The 19,316-nt window shown below is 42.8% G+C and overlaps 1 protein-coding gene across 1 annotated transcript in view; it reads left to right on the top strand.

The window, feature by feature from the left end:
* The first annotated feature begins 1,441 nt into the window (after positions 1 to 1,441).
* SLC25A42 (solute carrier family 25 member 42) overlaps positions 1,442 to 19,316 on the top strand; it is a 44,844-nt gene continuing 26,969 nt past the window's right edge. Inside the window, exon 1 of the mRNA XM_070931827.1 lies at positions 1,442 to 1,491. The gene's annotated coding sequence lies outside the window, so the exon portion shown is untranslated. The remainder of the gene's footprint in view (positions 1,492 to 19,316) is intronic.

Raw genomic sequence — 19,316 nt, 5'->3', positions numbered from 1 at the left:
CAAAATATTTAAGATTGAGGTTTTATATTAATGCTTCCAACTATTTTATCTTGTATTGAATGACTATTGGTCTAAGATATTCTCAACAATTTTGTCTACCACAACAATTCAAAGACATCATTTTTTTAAAATTCAGCCAGATGGTCCAGCATTTACAGGAATATATTAACACAGAGTGAGATGGAGGGCATATACATCTAATAAATACATAAATAGTACCATTGCACACAATTTTGTGTAGATTTACGGGCTATTGTGAGTTCTAGTTCACTCCTAAACATAAAAGCCAGCAGAGACTTTGGACTAGTCTCTCTTCTCTCTCTCTCCCTCCCTCCCTCCCTTCCCCCTCTCTCTCCCTCCCTCTCTCCCTCACTCTCCCTCCCTCCCTCTCTCTCTCCAACCTACCTCACAGGATTGTTATTGTGGAGAAATAACAGGGCAGGAGTTTGTATGCCATCTTGTAGCCACTAAAAATAAAGGCAGGGTAAAAAGCTAATCAATAAATGGCCTTGACAATATCACAAATGTGTGTGTGTGTATGTATGTATGTATGTATGTCTATGTATGTATATATATGTGTGTGTGTGTGTGTGTGTGTGTGTATATATATATGTAGATCCAATTTTACGCGGGAGAAAACCCGAATAACCAAAGACCTACATACAAAACACACACACACACATATATATGCTTTCTTCTTTTATCGTAGGTTTTGTGTGTATTTTTTTTCAACCGGGTATTTTCCTACGTAATCCAGTTTGCAGCCATAGCTCAGTGAAATCACATCACACACACATATATATGCATATATATGGTGTCATATCTAATTACAAATGTATACTATTTTATTAGTGATACTCAATTATTGGGCAAGATATGGATTTACTTTGTAAAATGCCTAGTGAAATTATTTATCATGCCACACTATATTCTGATGTTAAGTGTTTTCGTAATGAGTACCAACGCATTAATAACGTCAAATAAAGCTTAAACAATGCATAAATTAACCCAATACTTAATTCATTAATATATGTGTGAGTGTATACACACACAGATTTAAATTGGAGTGATAAAAGACATAACAAGACAAAATACCAGACATCTAATTTACGCACCTCCCATCTTCCTGTAGGCGTGGCCTCCCATCACCAAACCCCGCCCACCCCGGTTGAGCACCTTCCTCCAGGACTGCTCTGAGCCTTCTTTCCCTACCCGCCCGCATCAGTTTTCTCTATCGCTATTGGCGAGAGCAGCAGCCAATCACGCAAACCGAAGCTCCCTCCTCCTCTGCGATGACCTTCCTCCTTCCCCTTAGTTTTCGCCTCGCTCCTCGCTCCTCGCCCCCCTCCCTCCTCCGCCTCTTTTTGAAACGGGCCGCGCTGATTGGCCAAGAGGAGAGCATAAGGGGCGTGTCCCGGAGGGACGAGGCTAGACGAGGCTAGACGACAGTGGCGACAGCAGCTGGAAGAGCAAGCGCACCTGAAGGGAGGGGTGAGTGCGCATGTGCGATATGCAGTTGCTCCCCTTTCCTCCAAAATAAATAAATAAATAAATAAATAAATGAGAGGGGGGGTCGTCTGAGTGTTTCTCCCCAGTTTAGGGACAAGTTTGGAGAGGTGATATTAAGGCAAGTGGGAAGGGAAGTTTTTAAAGTCATTCTCATTCTACAGAAATGGGGGACTTCAAGACTGCTAAGCTGTGCCTGGGGGTGGAGGGGGGGAGGCATGTAACTTAAAAGCCAAATCCCCCACCCCACCCCGTCTTGATGTGACAGTGGCTAATTTGTACTCTCCTAAAAGGGAAGGGAAACCTTCAGACTTACTTGGATCAGATGAGAGAGAATAAAGGCTAATTTCCCTGCTTCCCAAAGAGACTAGGGGTGAAAATAAAGGCTGAATTGCCCTCCCCCACCCCTTGACAAGGAGGGGACTATAGAGGGATCATCACCTCCCCCCTTGGATTTAAAGGGGGGCTCAAATTCTTCTCTTCCTTCTCTTTAGAGGAGGAGGGGTCCAAAAGATATGGAGGGGGAGAAAAGCAAAATGTACCCCTTGGTTCTAATATGCCGGTGGTTTTAATTCAAATATTGCTTCATCTGATAGCATGGCGGAGAGCTTTTGAGTTTCTCCCTTCTTCGTATTTACCAGTTAGAGAAAGGGTTAATAGTCACTCCTCTGCCTTGAGAGAGGAAGGGGGTCAAGGCTGAAGGCGAGTTGCTCCCCTCTTTTTCCTCCTCTTGAGTTGAGTTGGGGAAGGGGGCTTGAATTTATGGTTTCTAAACTTGTGTGTTTTGCTGTATGTGTTGTTGAAAGTTGACCTTTGTGTCTGCAACAAGCCACTTTCCTTATGCCCCACATTCCCATCCAGGATAGAGAGTTCAATCTAAACAATATATAACTAAATTAGGGGGACAATTATCCTGTATCTTCTTTCACACACACCCAAAAAATAAGGCAGAGAAGGAATGAACTTGTTGAACTGCAGTGCAATAGATAACTTCCCCTCTTTCCTTCTTGACTTAGTATACTTGATTTGAAAGGTGGGGGGATGACAACAAATGTTTAAAATGTGGGGTCCTTCCCACCTCTTTCCCTTCTTAATGGGGCTTTGTGTGGGGGTTAAGAATTAAAAGGGTTTCTATTGTCTTGTTCCTTTGGCTAAAAAAACAGTGGAGGCTGCAGGTTAGCTCCTCCCTTAGTTGAAGGGATAGAGAGTTGAAAAGCTTAAATCTGACCACATTCATTTGAGAAGGAGATGAAGGATCAAATTTTAATTCCCCATTCTTTGTGGTTGGGAAAAGCTTAAGGTTAATTGACCTCTTGTTTAGAAGAACAGCTGGAAGATTGAGTTGGGAAAGATGGTTAATCTTCCTGTCATTTTTTTAAAAGCACCCGCTCCAAACATTTGAGGATAAAGAAAGTACCCCAATCCCTAAATAGAGAAATCTGCACTAACCCTGCTTCCCACCGTCCTGTCCGCTCCCATAGGGTTGCTCTCCTCAGGGTACCGTAGACCAGGCAATGCCATCTGGCGACGCCCAGGGATAGGGCGTTCTCCATGGGCGCCCCTACCCTCTGGAACGAACTACCCACCGAGCTCCGGACAGCCCCGGATCTCCACTCCTTCCGTTGAGGCCTGAAGACTTGGTTATTCCAATGAATGGGCTGATTCTGATCCTAGGGTTTTTATTATTTATTATTTTAATGAGGACCCAGTTGTGGGGGCAATAAGCTGACTTTGTATAAAATATACAAAAGAATGAAGGCTATTGCTTAACGCATTGTAAGCCGCCCTGAGTCTCCGGAGAAGGGCGGCATATAAATCAAATTAAAAAAAAAAAAATCTGGTTTTAGTGCGGTTTTATTATTGTATGTTTTTAACCTGTGTTCGCCGCCCTGAGTCCTTCGGGAGAAGGGGGGCATATAAATTCTGTAAAATAAATAAATAAATAAATAATAACACACTGTATAGCACTTTCAACATAGTTTTAAGAAAGTGATTGTTGAAGTACATACAATTAAAACAACTGCTTTTGCAAGTTTTGGTGGAATCCTATTATATTGGCTTTCTTTTTCAGTGTTGCAATTCACCACCACTCCTAAAATCCATATTAGTATACCCCCCTCAGTGGAGAATTAGTCTATCCTTCAGTGGTATTTTGTGAACAGAAGTATTCTTATCTGTAGCTTCCCTTCTCTCTGGTTTTTTTTTTTTCCCTCAGAAGAGTTCAGTATTTCATTTTTTGAATCGATCATCTGAAGTTAGGGTGAATAAGAGTAGCTAGCTTGATCACAGTGAGCCTCAGAGGTGATTACATCATGCTGACTTTTTTTTTTATTGAAATTATTTTTGGATGAATTATTGTCATAACGATTGGAAGAAGCGAATAGTGAATAAAGTTGTCCCAGTTATCTCAGAATAGTGAGAAAGAGGCTTGGGGCTCTCCTAAACCTGTTGATAGGGGAATCTTGACTTGACAAACCAAGAATGAAGCCTAAAAATTTGGAATACGTTTTTCCTTCTCTCTATGTCTCTCCCCTTCCCTCCATCCATGTGAAACCGTTTGAATTTTCTGTTTTTAAGGCAGGAAAAGATACCGTGTATTCAGTTGGTGAAACATCGGTTTTTGTTTGTACAGGTTTGCTCTTAGTAACTCTGGTATCCTCCCTTCCTTCTGTCAAAGATAAAATTTACACCAATCGGAGCCTGCAGGACTAGAATAGAAAGACCAATGGTTATTTAGTGAAAATTGGTTTTTTGGCTGCTGAAAAGAACGGCAAAGAATACATGAATAGAGCAGCAGCAGCCCTGGTGTTCTTTGTAAAACTTTCTTTTAGCTAGGGCCGTTAGCTCCCATTGGTAATGCTGAGAGTTATGGCCAACCATAAAAAACAGCTGCATGAGTGGCCACTTGTATAAAACAGGGGTCTCCAACCTTGACAAAGCTGGCTGAGGAATTCTGGGAGTTGAAGTCCATAAGTCTTAAAGTTGCCAAGGTTAGAGACCCCTGGTATAAAGCACCTTCCTGTATTTCAGAAAAGAGGTTAGGGTACAACGGAGCTTAGTAAAATGGGGCTGCAACAAATCAAATTTAGGGAAAATTTCCTCCTTTCCCATCTCCCTCTTCAGGCTATCTTGCATTGGCCTAGACATTTTTCTTCTTTTCTGTCACAGTGTGACAGGGGTGTGTATGTATGTACTTTCTTAAGCATAGAGAAGATAAGGAATGCTATTCCCTCTATTGTTGGAGATAAAGCTGGTAGCTGAATCAGCTGATGAAGCTCTGGTGTTACGACTTTGACTTTAGTTGGCATGTGATAAAAGTCTAACTTGCTAGGTTTAGGGGTTGACACACACAAATGCAATTTTTATTTTCTGCAGAGATCCTTGTGTTTAATTTTCAGATTGTTGTTGGTGATTTGACTGTCAAGGAAGTCTTCATGACTGACATTGATATAAGCCTCAGTCAACAATGCTTGAAAACAATATGTTTTAATTAGCTACAGAGGTTTAAAACCTTCTGGGAAACTTTTCTGTTGTCGTGTGCATTTTGGTTGCATGGTTTAGATTTTCAATACTGAGAATCTGCAGATGTTTTAAAAATTATTCCTACATGGGTAACATTCTGAAACATTGTTTTCCTCTTGTACAATGTTTTATATCTCTCCCGTAATTGTATTCAGTAGAAACAGGTTATTTTAAAGGCTTTGATTTTCACAGAGGTGGTGTAGTCAGACCTGACTAAACTCTTAGTCTTCTTGAATTGTTCATGGGACAAACAGAGAGCAAAATATGCTTAGTTGCACGATGATGAACTCCATTTTTGAACAGTGTTTTGAATTAATTTGCCTTTCACATCTGAATTATAAGTTCACTTGTTGAGCCGCATTGCAACATTCCACTAATTCTACTACTGGTAGTCCTCGACTTACCACCGTTCATTTAGTGACCATTCAAAGTTGCAATCCGACTGAAAAAAGTGACTTGTGACCCATTTTTCACACTTACGACTGTTGCAGCATCCCCGTGGCCGTGTGATCAAAATTCAGATGCTTGGCAACTGGCTCGCATGGGGTCATGTGATCAGCTTTTGCAAATTTCTGAGAAGTCAAGGGGAAAACCAGATTCACTTAACCATGTCCCTAACTGCGGTGATGCACTTAGTAAATGTGGTAAGAAAGGCCGTAAAATGGGACAAGATTCATTTAACAAATGTTTTACTTAGCAACAGAATTGTTTGGCTCAATTGTGGTCATAAGTCGAGGACTACCTGTATTGCTTGTTGTGGGAAATCCAGATCTTGAGCATTCCCAGCCAATTTCTATCTAGTCAGAAAAGAAAATCCCATTATTTCTCTAATAATTAGCTCACTGATAATTTAAAACAGTTCCTTTTAATAATTTAAACAATACAGCCAAACAACTAATAGAGGTAGATGCAAGTGTTTTGTATTGACTCACCAGTATTACAATAACAGTATTACAATAACAGGGTTAAAATCAGCCTCAAATATAAGATCTAGCAAGAGCATTAATTAAGCCTTAGTTAAATCACTGATAATTGCCAATCCATTTGATGTACAGATAGTCCTTGATTTACAACTACAATTGAGCTCAAAATTTCTGTTGCCAAGTGAGAAGGACATTTAGTGAATTTTGCCCCATTTTATGACCCTTTTTGCCACAGTTCTTAAGTGAATCACTACAATTGTAAAGTTAGCAACACGGTTGTTAAGTGAATGTGGCTTCCCCATTGACTTTGCTTGTCAGAAGGTTGCAAAAAAGGATCACGTGACGCTGGGACACTGCAACCGTCATAAATATGTGTCAGTTGCCAAGTGTCTTAATTTTGATCAGGTGACCATGGGGATGTTGCAATGGTCATGTGAAAAACAGTCATAAGTCACATTTTTCAGTTCCTTTCTAACTTTGAATGGTCACTAAATTAACTGTGGTTAGTTGTGGACTACCTGTACTGTCTAGCTTTCCCGTTGTAAACCGCAGTGATGAAAAGCGGATTCTGATAAACATCCAGAGGGTATAAGTTGCACTTCTGATGAACTGACTGACAGGAACTATATATAGGAATTTACACTTATCTTTTCTAGGAATTGCAGCTATTGAAAAGGCTTACTTCTCCCCTTTTCAGTTCATTCTCAGTTTTCTTTATTACCATTTTGGCTTGTCTGGTTTAGGCATTGATTTCGTAACCATACCAGGTTAATTCTTTTTGTGTTCCTGACTTCAGGAAGGTTTATTTATCTTTCCTGTTTTCTAGGTGCGACTGTTCTGTGCCTTTTCATTGCTTTCAGTTGTTGATTCTCTGGGAGCGATTTCTACATACCTCTTCCCAAAACTTTCAAAAGATTCGAATGTCAAACAAACTGTTCTTGTCCTGAAAGTTTATATAGCTGTTGTGGAAGCAAAGGTTATTTCCACACTGAGAGGTGAAATGGAAAAGTTTTCTCAACTAGCAAAAATTTGGGTTGGGGTGGGAAAAGAGATGCCAACTGGAGCATTTAGCAGCTGGACTCTCTGCAAGAATTCCAGCATGTAAGAAAAAAAAAAATTACAGATCGTATTGAATATTTACCAGAATGTGTAACTAATGTTGAAAATGAGCTTGCAAAAATTACTCATCTACAGAAATATTTACCAGCTCAGGCCTGCATCCCCTTCTAAGCGGAATGAAGGCAGGACACTCTTCTTCCAAGGTAGTATGCTATCCGCAAAAAAGCAAAGTGCTGCAGTTTGGTCTAGTGCAGAGCTGTCAAACTCAAGGCCTGCGGGCCGCATCTGGCCCTTGGGGTGCTTAGATCTGGCCCGTGGGGCCACACTGGAGACAGCAAAGGACCAGCCCGCAGTGCCCCTGCCAGCAAAAATGGAGCTCAGGAGGGCCGCGTGCAGCCCTCCTGAGCTCCATTTTCGCTAGCAGAGGGTTGCAGGAGGCCGTCACAGCCGAAAATGGAGCTCGGGAGCCCAATTTCAATGGCAAAATGCTCAGGCCACCACAGGCATTCCCGACACGAGTGACGTTGAGCTGGCCATGCCTACCCTGGCCATGCCGACCCCGGCCCCTGAAGTCAAACACAACGCTGATGTGGCCCTCAATGAAATCGAGTTTGACACTCCTGGTCTAGTGGTTAAGACACCAGGCTAAAAAGTGGGAGACTGTGAGTTCAAGTCCTGCCTTAGCCATGAAAACCAGTTGGGTGACTTTGGGCCAATCATCGGGAGACTTGGACTTCTAGTCCTGCCTTGGGCATAAAAGGCGCTGGATGATTTTAGGCCAATCATTCTAGGAAAAATGAGAGTTCTAGGCTTGCCTTAGGCACGAAAGCTTCTTGAGAGATTATGCGCCAGTCCTTCTCTCTCAGCCCAACCCACCTCCACAGGGTTGTTGTTCTAGGGAAAATAGGAGAAGGAAGGTGTGTGGGATATATTCACCACCTTGTAAAAATAATAAAGGTGGGACATAAATAATTTGGTACTTCATTTATTCATGTGCTTGGATTTCTTTATTCCTGTGTTGATATTTATCTGAGTTCCCACCCATCTTCATGTTGTGTAACTCCTATGTAACCAGGTTAAAACCAAGACTGGGGTTACTAGATACTGGGCAGAGCAAATCTCCTCAGGTGAATTTGAATTCTGATTTTTTTTTTAAAAAAAAGAAAACTTTGGGACAGTTGCAGTGCTGTGGAGAACCAGCAATAACATGAACAGTAAAAATCTGAGAACAATAACGTGTTTGCTTAAGGAATGGGGTGAATAAACTTTGATTCTAAAGCAGGGTGTTTCATCCTTGGCAATTGTAAATCTGAAAGTTGCCAAGGTTGAGGAATATTGTTCTAAACCAAGAGTGTCAAACTCGATTTCATTGAGGGCCGCATCAGGGTTGTGTTTGACCTCGGGAGGGCCCAGGGTGGACTTGGCCAGCTCGACCTCACTTGTGTTGGGTGCGCATGTGATAGCCTTAGTGCTGTACCAGCGAAAACGGGCTCCCGAGCTCCATTTTCGGCTTTGACGGCCTCCTGCAACCCTCTGCTAGTTAAAACGGAGCTCAGGAGGGCTGTGCACGGCCCTCCAGAGCTCCATTTTCGCTGGCAGAGGCGCCGTGGGCTTGTCCTTCACTGTCTCCAGTGTGGCCCCGCAGGCCAGATCTAAATACCCCACGGGCCAGATCTGGCCTGCAGGCCTTGAGTTTGACAGCCCTGTACTAGACCAAACTGGAGCACATTTTTGTGAATAACATACTCCTCGTGGCCCGAGCAGTCTGCCAGAGAAAACGGGCTCCCAAGCTCCATTTTTGGCTGCGACGGCTTCCTGCAACTCTGCCGGTGAAAATAGAGGAGCTCTGTTTTCGCTGATAGAGGCACCGCAGGCCGGTCCTCTGCTGTTTCCAGGGTGGCCCCACGGGCCAGATCTAAGCACCCCGCGGGCCAAATCCTGCCCCCCGGCCTTGAGTTTGACACCCCTGTTCTAAACCAAGCTTTAGATCCTTGGGGCGACCCTCAATTAGTGCCGTCTTCCACTGATTAGGAATTCTGTGAGTTTAAATATCATTCTTTCCTCCCAATTCTCCCCCCCCCACAATTACTTCCCCACGGAGTAATTAATTAGACTAAGAGTTAGTGCATGACCCGTGCTCACTTAATGAACTTCCAGAGCTAAGGGTAGACCTTAACTTGGTCCTAATCCAGTCCTTCAATATTTACCAATCCCCTGGCATTCTCTTCAACGTAATGGTTTACATATGGCATTTTAAAAGATGGATAAAATTGTTGGAATTTTGAATTCATTCTCATAGGGCAGGGGTGGGGAAACCTATGGCCTTTTTATGACTTGTGGACTTCAACGCTCAGGATTCCTGAGCTAGCCATGTTGGCTGATGAATTCTGGGAGTTGAAGTCCACAAGTCATAAAGGGGCCATAGTTCCCCACCTCTGTCATAGGGATGTGCCCCTAAATATCAATAGTGTGCTGGAAGAATACTGAATGGTTAGCAGAACGTCCCAGTGGTGGAATTCAATTTTTTTTTTCTGCCTGTTCTGTGGGCGTGGCTTGGTGGGCGTGGCAGGGGAAGGATACTACAAAATCTCCATTCCCACCCCACTCCAGGGGAAGGATATTGCAAAATCCCCATTCCTTCCCCACTCCTGGGGGAAGGATATTGCAAAATCTCCATTCCCACCCCACTCTGGGACCAGCCAGAGGTGGCATTTGCTGGTTCTCCGAACCACTCAAAATTTCCGCTACCAGTTCTCCAGAACCTGTCAGATCCTGCTGGATTTCACCCCTGGAACGTCCCATTATAAAGATAACACGTCTTGGATACAGACTACTGTAGGCCCTGAACGCTAACAGACTTTCATTGCATTTGAAGTTGAAGTAGTATATTAAGACCTTTATAAGAATAGAAAAGCTTTTCTTTTATCTAAACCTCATTTTAAAGAGAGGGACTCACAAGAGAGAGTGTGAAGGATAGGATAGTCGTCTTTTGTTTTTTAAACACATTCATTTATAGTAGTGAAAAACAATACAGGAAGTGTGTAAAGACCCTTCTCCTTTTTTTTTTTTCACTAATTTGCTTTCAGGTCAAACAACTCAACAGATGCAAAGCGAGGATGCAGTCTCCCACAAAACATGCATTTTCCCTTGAGGTACAAGCACTCCTTGACTTACAACCACTATTGAGCCCAAAATTTCTGTTGCTAAGCGCGACAGTTGCTAAGTGAGTTTTGCCCCGTTTTAATACCTTTCTTGCCACGGTTGTTAAGTGAAGCACTGCAGTTGTTAAGTTAGCAACACAGTTGTTTGAAGTGAATCTGTCTTCCCCGTTGAGTTTGCTGGTCAAAAGTTCGTAAAAGGGGATCACATATACCCCGGACACGGCAACCGTCATAAATATAAGTCAGTTGCCAAGCATCTGAATTTTGACCATGTGACCATGGGGATGCTACAGCGGTCATAAGTGTGAAAAACAGTCATAAGTCACTTTCTTCAGTGCCGTTGTAACTTCAAACAGTTATTAAACGAACGGTTGTAAGTCCAGGGCTACCTATATTTGAAAAATATTTGAAACCCCCCCCCCCCCAAAAAAAAAGATGAAAATTTATTCTTTCTCATTCTAAAGTATAGGATTCAGAACAGGGATCCCAAGTTATAGAAATTGATGGTTTGAAAAAAACAGGAAGAGCATGTTGGCAGTGGAACCAATGAATCATAGAGAGTGGGCTTACTTTCACTGGAAGTATTCAGGCGAAGGGTAGAACCATCTGCTAAGGATTCTTGAATTTGGGTTACTCATCTGAGCAATGTATTGGATTCAAAGTTTAGATCGGTGGCTTTCAAACTGGCAAGTTTAAAGTATGTGGACTTCAACTACCAGAATTCCCCACATTGGGGAATTCCCCATGTTGGGGAATTCTGAGACTTGAAGTCCACATATTCTAAAGTTGCCAAATTTGAAAAAAAACAACAACACTGGCCTAAATGGCTCTTTTCAATTCTAGGTTGCTGGATTTACTCAAACCTGAGCTGTAGTATAGACCGAAAGATTGTGATGTCAGAGCCTGCGGGCTGTTAGGTATAAAGCAATATCTATTTATGATTGCAGAAACGTTCTTTTTTTCTTGAAAATCTGAGATAGCATGAAGTTCACCAGGATTTTATGGCAATCTACGGCAGTGTTTTTCAATCTCGGGAACGTTAAGATCAGTGGTGGGTTGCTACCGGTTCGCACCGGATCAGGGGAACCGATAGCGGCGGCGGCAGGAGGCTCCGCCCACTCGCCCGGACATCTCTGCACATGCGCGGAAGTGTTGCGTGCGAGCGCGTTGTCCACGAGCGAACCGGTAGCGACGGGATTTGAAACTCACTACTGGTTAAGATGCATGCGCGTGCCCTAAAATGAACTTCCAGTTTCAGCCAGCTACTCTTCTGGGTTTCTGGCGCGCATGCAGGCACGACGATCAGCTGGCTGGCACGCATGCTCATGTAGGAAAACGAAAGACCAGCTGTTCCAGTTTCCAGCATTGCCGCATGCAAAAAGGCCAGCTGATCATCACACGCGCATGCGCACCAGAAACCCAGAAGAGGGACAGGCGACGCCATGCGTGCTAGGCGACATGGCTCCGCGTGCCACTTCAGGCACATGTGTGCCATAGGTTCGCCATCACGGATCCATAGTAAATTGGTAGGTTTTCTGCAACTAGTAGCGAAATATAAATAACCTTTCCTCTTTGGTGTTCTGAGTTGATTTGGAGAACGTGTCAGGCCATTCTGTTTCTGTGCTCAATTTTATCCTAGAATCTATGTCTCAGCTGGCAGGTGTAATCTGTCTTCTGCAAGTCTTGTCATTTGCCGTTATCAGATCGATGCATAAATATGAGATTGTAATAAGGTGTTGCTTTTGCTCTGCACTGTGCTTTTTAGAAGAGCATTTAGAGGCAGTCCCTGTGCAGTGTGGTAGCCTAGTGATGAAAGTTCACTATGAAAGGTTGAGAGTTCAATCCTAGGTAGTGAGAGACCTTTATCTCCTAGAGCACAGACAAAAAACATCTGCTGAGAACTCCGAGTAGGCATCAGGAAGGGCATCCAGACAGTAAAGACTCAGCTCCATCCAGTTGCCCTGACTGTACCCCAAATAGGGACTACAGGGAGTTTTTATTTATTTAGAGGCAGTCCCTAATATGATGCTCACAATGGTTTGTGTAGATGGGAATCATTCATTGAATGGTTTCTGGGGTGTAGTTTGGCTGTACTGTTAGGAGTTTACAGGTAGTCCTTGACTTAAGACTGGTTACTTAGCGACTGCTTGAAGTTTCAACAGACACCAAAAATATACTTACGACGGAGATTCGAAGTTCCAGTGACTGTGTGTCACCCATGGCGCATTCATTAATTCTATTCTGGGCACTGAGCAACAATTACAACTGTTTGCAGTGTCCCATGGTCACACAACCAAAAATTACAACATTTTTTTGCCAGAAACTGTTTACTTCTGGTTTCCAGCAAAAAATGCCCATTGCAGATAATGGGTTTGCTTAACATCCGTGGCATTCGTTTTACCGCCATGTTCACTTAATAACTGCTGCAAAAATTGTTGTAAAATCAGGTGTGGTCACATGATGACCCGCTTAATGACCCCTTATAATGTCATATAACCTTAATGACTTATAACCTTAACTCCAGGCTCAATTATGGTTATAAGTCGAGGACTATTGTGTTTAGTGCTGGGCTCTTTTTTTGATAAAGTAAAAAATTTTAGCAAAACAAGGAAGAAACATTCCACAAACCTATAGTTTTTTTTTTTTTTTTTAAATTTTATTTTTAAAATCCATAGTTTTAAGTAACATTAGAAGACTTTCGGGGTAAGAACTTTAACTGTCAAAGCATGAAAACATGTTCAGGCAAAACTCTTCAATATCTCTCTTACTGCAGCTTCTTCATCCCTGTGATCCTTCCCCAGTATCCTTTTTACCATTGCATTATTTTATAGCAGAATATTTTGTTGCCCTTTGTCTCTGGTTTGTATATTTGTGAAATATGGTATTAGCAAATCGAAGGTGAATTATCCAGGTCAGGTGAGTTGCATTTCAGTTAACCTGCCGAACAAGTTTGAAAACAAACAAATCTTTTTCTCTGAGTGATGACAAGTGTCATCACTCAGAGAAAAAGATTTGTTTGTGGTGTATCTCTTCCCCTTCCCTGCTAGCCTGGAATTGTCTGAGGTAACTTGCCTACGGACGGCCTTCCCCCCCCCTCCAGTTATACAAGACTCTGTTTCAACCTGTTGTATCTTCACCTATGACAGGAAGCCATGATTTTCTCTTACTGGAAGCCATATTCTTCTATACTAATGGCAAATCATGTATTAGTGTGATAAACAATCCATTGTAATAATTGCCTTGGACAGTGATGGCGAACCTTTTCGACACTGGGTGCTGAAAAGGTGCAGAAATATCGCGCGCATGTGCTCGTCGGGGCCACACTCCAGGAAAGCCAAACCTCGGGTTCTAGTGTGCATGCGCGGCCAATGATCAGCTGGCCGACATGCATGCACAGGCCGGGTTTCAGCACTGCCGTGTGCGCGAATGGATCACGCTCCAGAAAAGCCAAACCTCTGGGGTCTAGTGTGCATGCGCACCCGACAATCAGCTAGCAGACGTACATGCGCACACTGGTTTTCGGCACTGCCGCGCGCGTGAAGGACAGCTGATCATCGCACACGCATGTGTGCCAGAAACCCAGAAGATAAACAGGCAAGGCCATGTGTGCTGAGCGACATGGCTTCGCGTGCCACTTTGGGCACGCGTGCCATAGATTCGCCATCACGGGCCTAGGATGAATTATTTCAGAAGAGCTATGGTACTTATCATTTTTAGACTGTTGATTTTGGCCAGAAATCAAAAAGAATGGCTTTCTATTGGATCGCTCACAGGTGATCGATCAATATTCAGTCAGTGTTCATCAATACTCACTTCATGAATATTTTAAAGTTACAGTAGGACCAGTAGGGCCTGGTGGCTCAGCAGACTAAAAGCATTGTGATTAACACCAGCTGCCTGCAATTACTGTAAGTTAGAATCTCGCCAAGGCTCAAGGTTGACTCAGCCTTCCATCCTTTCTAAGGTAGGTAAATTGAGGACCCAGTTTGTGGGGGCAATAAGCTGACTTTGTATAAATATACAAAAGAATGAAGGCTATTGCTTAACGCATTGTAAGCCGCCCTGAGTCTCCGGAGAAGGGCGGCATATAAATCAAATTTTTTTTTTTAAAAAAAAGTAACTTTACAACTGGTCCTCGCATCGAAGACCATCGCAGCGTCCTGCAGTCATGTGATTACCATTTGCATGTTGTAGGCTTTACAAGCTAAATCAAGCAAGCTGAGTCCATGGAAAAGCCAGAAGCAAAATTGAAAAGTTGTGGTCATGTGACGTTTGGCTTAACAATCACATCGCATGGCAACAGAGTTGTTGGTCCCAGTTGTTAAGTGAGGACTACCTGTATTTGTCTTTCCATTCAGGATTAAGTTATACAGGTAGTCCACGATTTACAACAGTTAATGACCGTTGCAGTATCCCCATAAGTTATATGGTCAAAATTCAGACACTTGGCAGGTATTTATGACGGTCACAGTGTCCTGGGATTGTGGGATTCTCCCTTTGCAACCTTCTGACAAGCAAAGTCAACGGGGAAGCCAGATTGCCTTAAAAACCATGCTACTAACTTTACAATTGCAGGGATTCACTTAACCACTGTGGCAAGAAAGGTCATACAATGGGGCAAAACTCACTTAACAAATGTCTCACTTAACAACAGAAATGTTGGGCTCAATCGTGGTCATAAGTCGAGGACTACCTGCAGTATAGTTTATACAATCAGCAAATCACCAGATGCACAGTGTAACACCTTATGTCTCTCCAGATTGTGGAACAGCAAGTCTTCCATCTGCTGCTTCCCTTATTTCTGAGTTTTGGACGTACATACAAGGGAAAATAGAAAATTTGGGGGTCGCTAAAATATGTATGTATGTATTATGCATGTATGCATATATGTTAAATTTTAGCAGTGAATTAAAAGTAATAATGTTAATTAGCTTACAGTTGCAAGAAAAAGTATGTGAACCCCTTGGGATTATGTGGAGTTTTGCATGAATTGGTCATAAAATGTGCTCTGAACTTCATCTAAGTCACAACAATAGAAAAACACAGTCTGCTTAAAATAATACTACACAAACATTAGAAGTTGCCATGGTTTAATTGAACATAACATGTAAACATTCACAGTGCACGGAGGAAAAAGTATGTGAGCCCCTAGCCTAATGACTTCTCCAAGAGCTAATTGGAGCCAGGAGTGAGCCAACCTTGACTCCAATCAGTGTGATGACATTGGATGTGTTGCTGACAGCTGTCCTGCCCTTTAAAAACACACACCTGTTTTGGGTTTACTCGTTTCAAGAAGCACTGTCTGATGTGAACCATGCCTCGCAGAAAAGAGCTCGACCTACGATCAAGAATTGTTGACTTGCATGAAGCTGGAAAGGGTTACAAAAGTATCTCCAAAAGCCTTGATGTTCATGTGTCCATGGTAAGACACTGTCTACAAATGGAGAAAGTTTAGCACTGTTGCTACTCTCCCTAGGCGTGCTCGTCCTGTAAAAATGACTGCAAGAGCACAGCGCAGAATGCTTCATGAGGTAAAGAAGAATCCTACAGTGTCAGCTAAAGACCTACAGAAATCTCTGGCACATGCTAACATTTTTGTTGACACATCTACAATAAGGAAAACATTAAACAAGAATGGAGTCCATGGGAGGACACCACGGAGGAAGCCATTGCTGTCCAAAAAAAATATAGCACGTTTGAAGTTTGCAAAAGAGCACCTGGATGTTCCACAGCACTACTGGCAAAATATACTGTGGACAGATGAAACCAAAATTGAGTTGTTTGTGAAGAACACACAACACTATGTGTGGAGAAAAAAAGGCACAGCACACCAACATCAAAACCTCATCCCCACTGTAAAACATGGCGGAGGGAGCACCATGGTTTGGGGCTGCTTTGCTGCCTCAGGGCCTGGACGGATTGTTGTCATTGATGGGAAAATGAATTCCAGAGTTTATCAAGACATTTTGCAGGAAAACCTACGACCATCTGTCCGCCAACTGAAGCTCCGCAGAGGATGGGTGATGCAACAGGACAATGACCCAAAGCATACAAGTAATTCAACAAAAAAATGGCTTCAACAGCACAGAATACGCCTTCTGGAGTGGCCCAGTCAGAGTCCTGACCTCAACCCGATTGAAATGCTGTGGCATGACCTTAAGAGAGCGATTCACACCAGACATCCCAAGAATATTGCTACACTTGAAACAGTTTTGTGAAGAGGAGTGGTCCAAAATTACTCCAGATTGTTGTGCAGGTCTGATCTGCAACTACAGGAAACATTTGGTTGAGGTTATTGCTGCCAAAGGAGGGTCAACCAGTTATTAAGTCTAAAGGTTCACATACTTTTTCCTCCCTGCACTGTGAATGTTTACATGTTATGTTCAATTAAACCATGGCAACATCTAATGTTTGTGTAGTATTATTTTAAGCAGATTGTGTTTTTCTATTGTTGTGACTTAGATGAAGATCAGAGCACATTTTATGACCAATTCATGCAAAACTCCACGTAATCCCAAAGGGGTTCACATACTTTTTCTTTCAACTGTAGCTTTGGGTTCTCCAACCACTTTTATGTGGCTTGTACAAGTAGTCCTTGACTTGTGACTATAACCTGGAATTTCTATCGTAAGTCATGATGATCAAGTCAAGGCAGCCACGTAACTGGACCTGATTTCATTAATTCTTTTGTAGTGGCTACTAAGAGAACATTGCGGTTTTTAAGCGAATGCTGATGTTATTAAGCAAATCAATGTAACTGAGTGTCTTTTGACGGAAATTGGCTGAAAAGTCATAAATCAGTTATAAAAGCGAGCTGGTTGTCAAGCACCCGAAATGCAATCATATGATCTTGGGGGCCTGTGTAGCCATCGGAGCTCCAGAATCAGGTCATAAGTAGCTTTTGATGCATGTGTTGTAACTTTGAATGGTCACTAGGCGAGGTCTATGTGTACCTGCTTTTTCAAATTCAACTATTTGGAGTAATTCTTAACCCAGTAAGAGTTGCACACCTCTGTTTACAACTCTTACTGTTTACACCCAGTAAGAGCTGCACACCTCTGTTTCTGAGGAAAGCAAATCTTTCCCGGAATGTTTTGTAAGTCCTGCCACTGAATATTTATCCCTTTTGCAGATGTAGCAATTTCTTGAGGACTGGTAACTTCAGAGAATTATTCGCCGTGGCTACTTCTTGTGGCTTTTCCTCTGCAACCGAGTCCCTATATCCAGGATGGTGAACCTATGGCATACGTGCCACAGGTGGCACATGGAACCATATCTGTGGGCACACGAGCGTTGCCCTAGCTCAGCTCCAGCGCGCATGCGCGCACTGGCCAGCTGATTTTCAGGCCTTGGGGAAGGCCGTTTTCTCCCTCCCCAGGCTCCTAGAAAGGCTCTGGAGCCTGGGGAGGGCAAAAAACATCATTTTCTGTTCCACCGGAAGTTGGGAAACAGGCCATTTCTGGCCTCCGGAGGGAATCCGGGAGGGTGGGGAAGGCTGTTTTCGCCCTCCCCAGCCTCCTAAAAAGGCTCTGCAGCCTTGGGCGGGCCCACCGTGCCAAAAGCAGGTGGAGCACAGGGGGGGTCGTGCACGCATGCGCAGGGGGGTGAGGCGCATTGAATTGTGGATGTGGGCACACGTGTGCGCGACCCCTCCGCACTCCCCTCGCTTTTGGCACGTGACGGCAAAAAGGTTCACCATCACTGCCCTATATACATACCTAAGAAGAATATACCGAATTAAAAGTGAAGGAATTAGAAGTAGAAGATGATGTGTTGCTTTATGAATTTGCAATGGAGGCATGATGATTGATTTGATTTTTGTTAAAAAAATGGATCTGGAAACAAGCCAAGTCCGTTTTGCCAGCAGGTTGATAAGGCCACTTGGGTGGTAAGATCAGATTTGCTGTGAAATACATTTAATTTTTCTCTTCCTCTGTTTTTTTTTTTGTTTGTTTGTTTTAATTCTTTTAATTGCCTTTGCATGTTATGATCTATATGCTATTTCCTAAGAATACTTACAAACAGTCCCAAAATGTAGGCCATTTAACAGATGAAGCTGAGCAAAGGAAATATGGTTTTTATGTGCGCCAATAGGCAAGAAAACCTTTGCAGTAAAATCAGCACATCAAAATCTGAACAGAACTAATTCTACTGAGGCTCTTCCTCGTGGCCACATTAATCTGTTTTCCTTATGTCCTCTGCAATTTCAGGCAGCCTGTTTATTATCTCAATTTACATGGCAGCCCATCTCAAATTCATAACTCTGGGCTACTAACAATGTTTAAAGACACTTTTGTATTTAAACCTTCCGTTCAGTCGAATGTTTGATTCTCAGAGGCTGCCCGGAGAAGTAAGTCCCTGCAGTTTTCTTGGCAAAGCTTTTCAGAAGTGGTTTGTCACTGTTTCCTCTTTAGGGCTGAGAGAAAGTGACTGGGCCATGGCAAGGGTGAAATGTAAAATTTGTTACTACCGGTTCTGTGGGCGTGGCTTGGTGGGGGTGGGTGGGTAATGTGACTGGGTGGGCGTGGCCAACTTTTTTTTTTTTTTAACTTTTCAAAGTTAAACTTTTCAGCCTTCCATCCTTCCGAGGTAGGTAAATTGAGGACCCAGATTGTGGGGGCAATAAGCTGACTTTGTAGAAACACCGCTTATGGGGGGGCCCAAAAGCCCTAATAAGCAGGTATATGCAAAAAGAATGAAGGCTATTGCTATAAGTGCATTGTAAGCCGCCCTGAGTCTTCAGAGAAGGGCGGCATATAAATTGAACAAACAAACAAACAAACAAATAAATAAATAAAGCATTTTTTCAGATCCCAGCTGAGTTGCCTGATCAGCAGAGAGGTATAGGTATTAGGTAATCCCCTAATCGTCTTTGTTGCTCTTCTCTGCACTCTTTCTAGAGTCTCAATATATTTTTTATAACATGGCAATCAAAACTGAATGCAGTATTACAAGTGTGGTTTTACCAAGGCATTATAAAGCGGTCTTAACACTTCATGTGATCTTGATTCTATACCTCTGTTAATGCAGCCTAGGACTGCGTTGGCTTTTTTGGGAGCTGCAGCACATTGCTGGCTCATATTTATGTGATTGTCCACTAGGACTCCAAGATCCCTCTCACAGTTACTACTATTGAGCCAGGTAA

Source organism: Pituophis catenifer, unplaced genomic scaffold (genome assembly GCF_029215685.1).
Source record: "Pituophis catenifer annectens isolate HBS135680 unplaced genomic scaffold, rPitCat1.0.hap2 SCAF_1, whole genome shotgun sequence".
In the NCBI taxonomy this organism is placed as follows: domain Eukaryota; kingdom Metazoa; phylum Chordata; class Lepidosauria; order Squamata; family Colubridae; genus Pituophis; species Pituophis catenifer.
The sequence above is the reverse complement of the archived record's forward strand: the minus strand, read 5'-3'. Positions and strand labels throughout refer to the sequence as shown.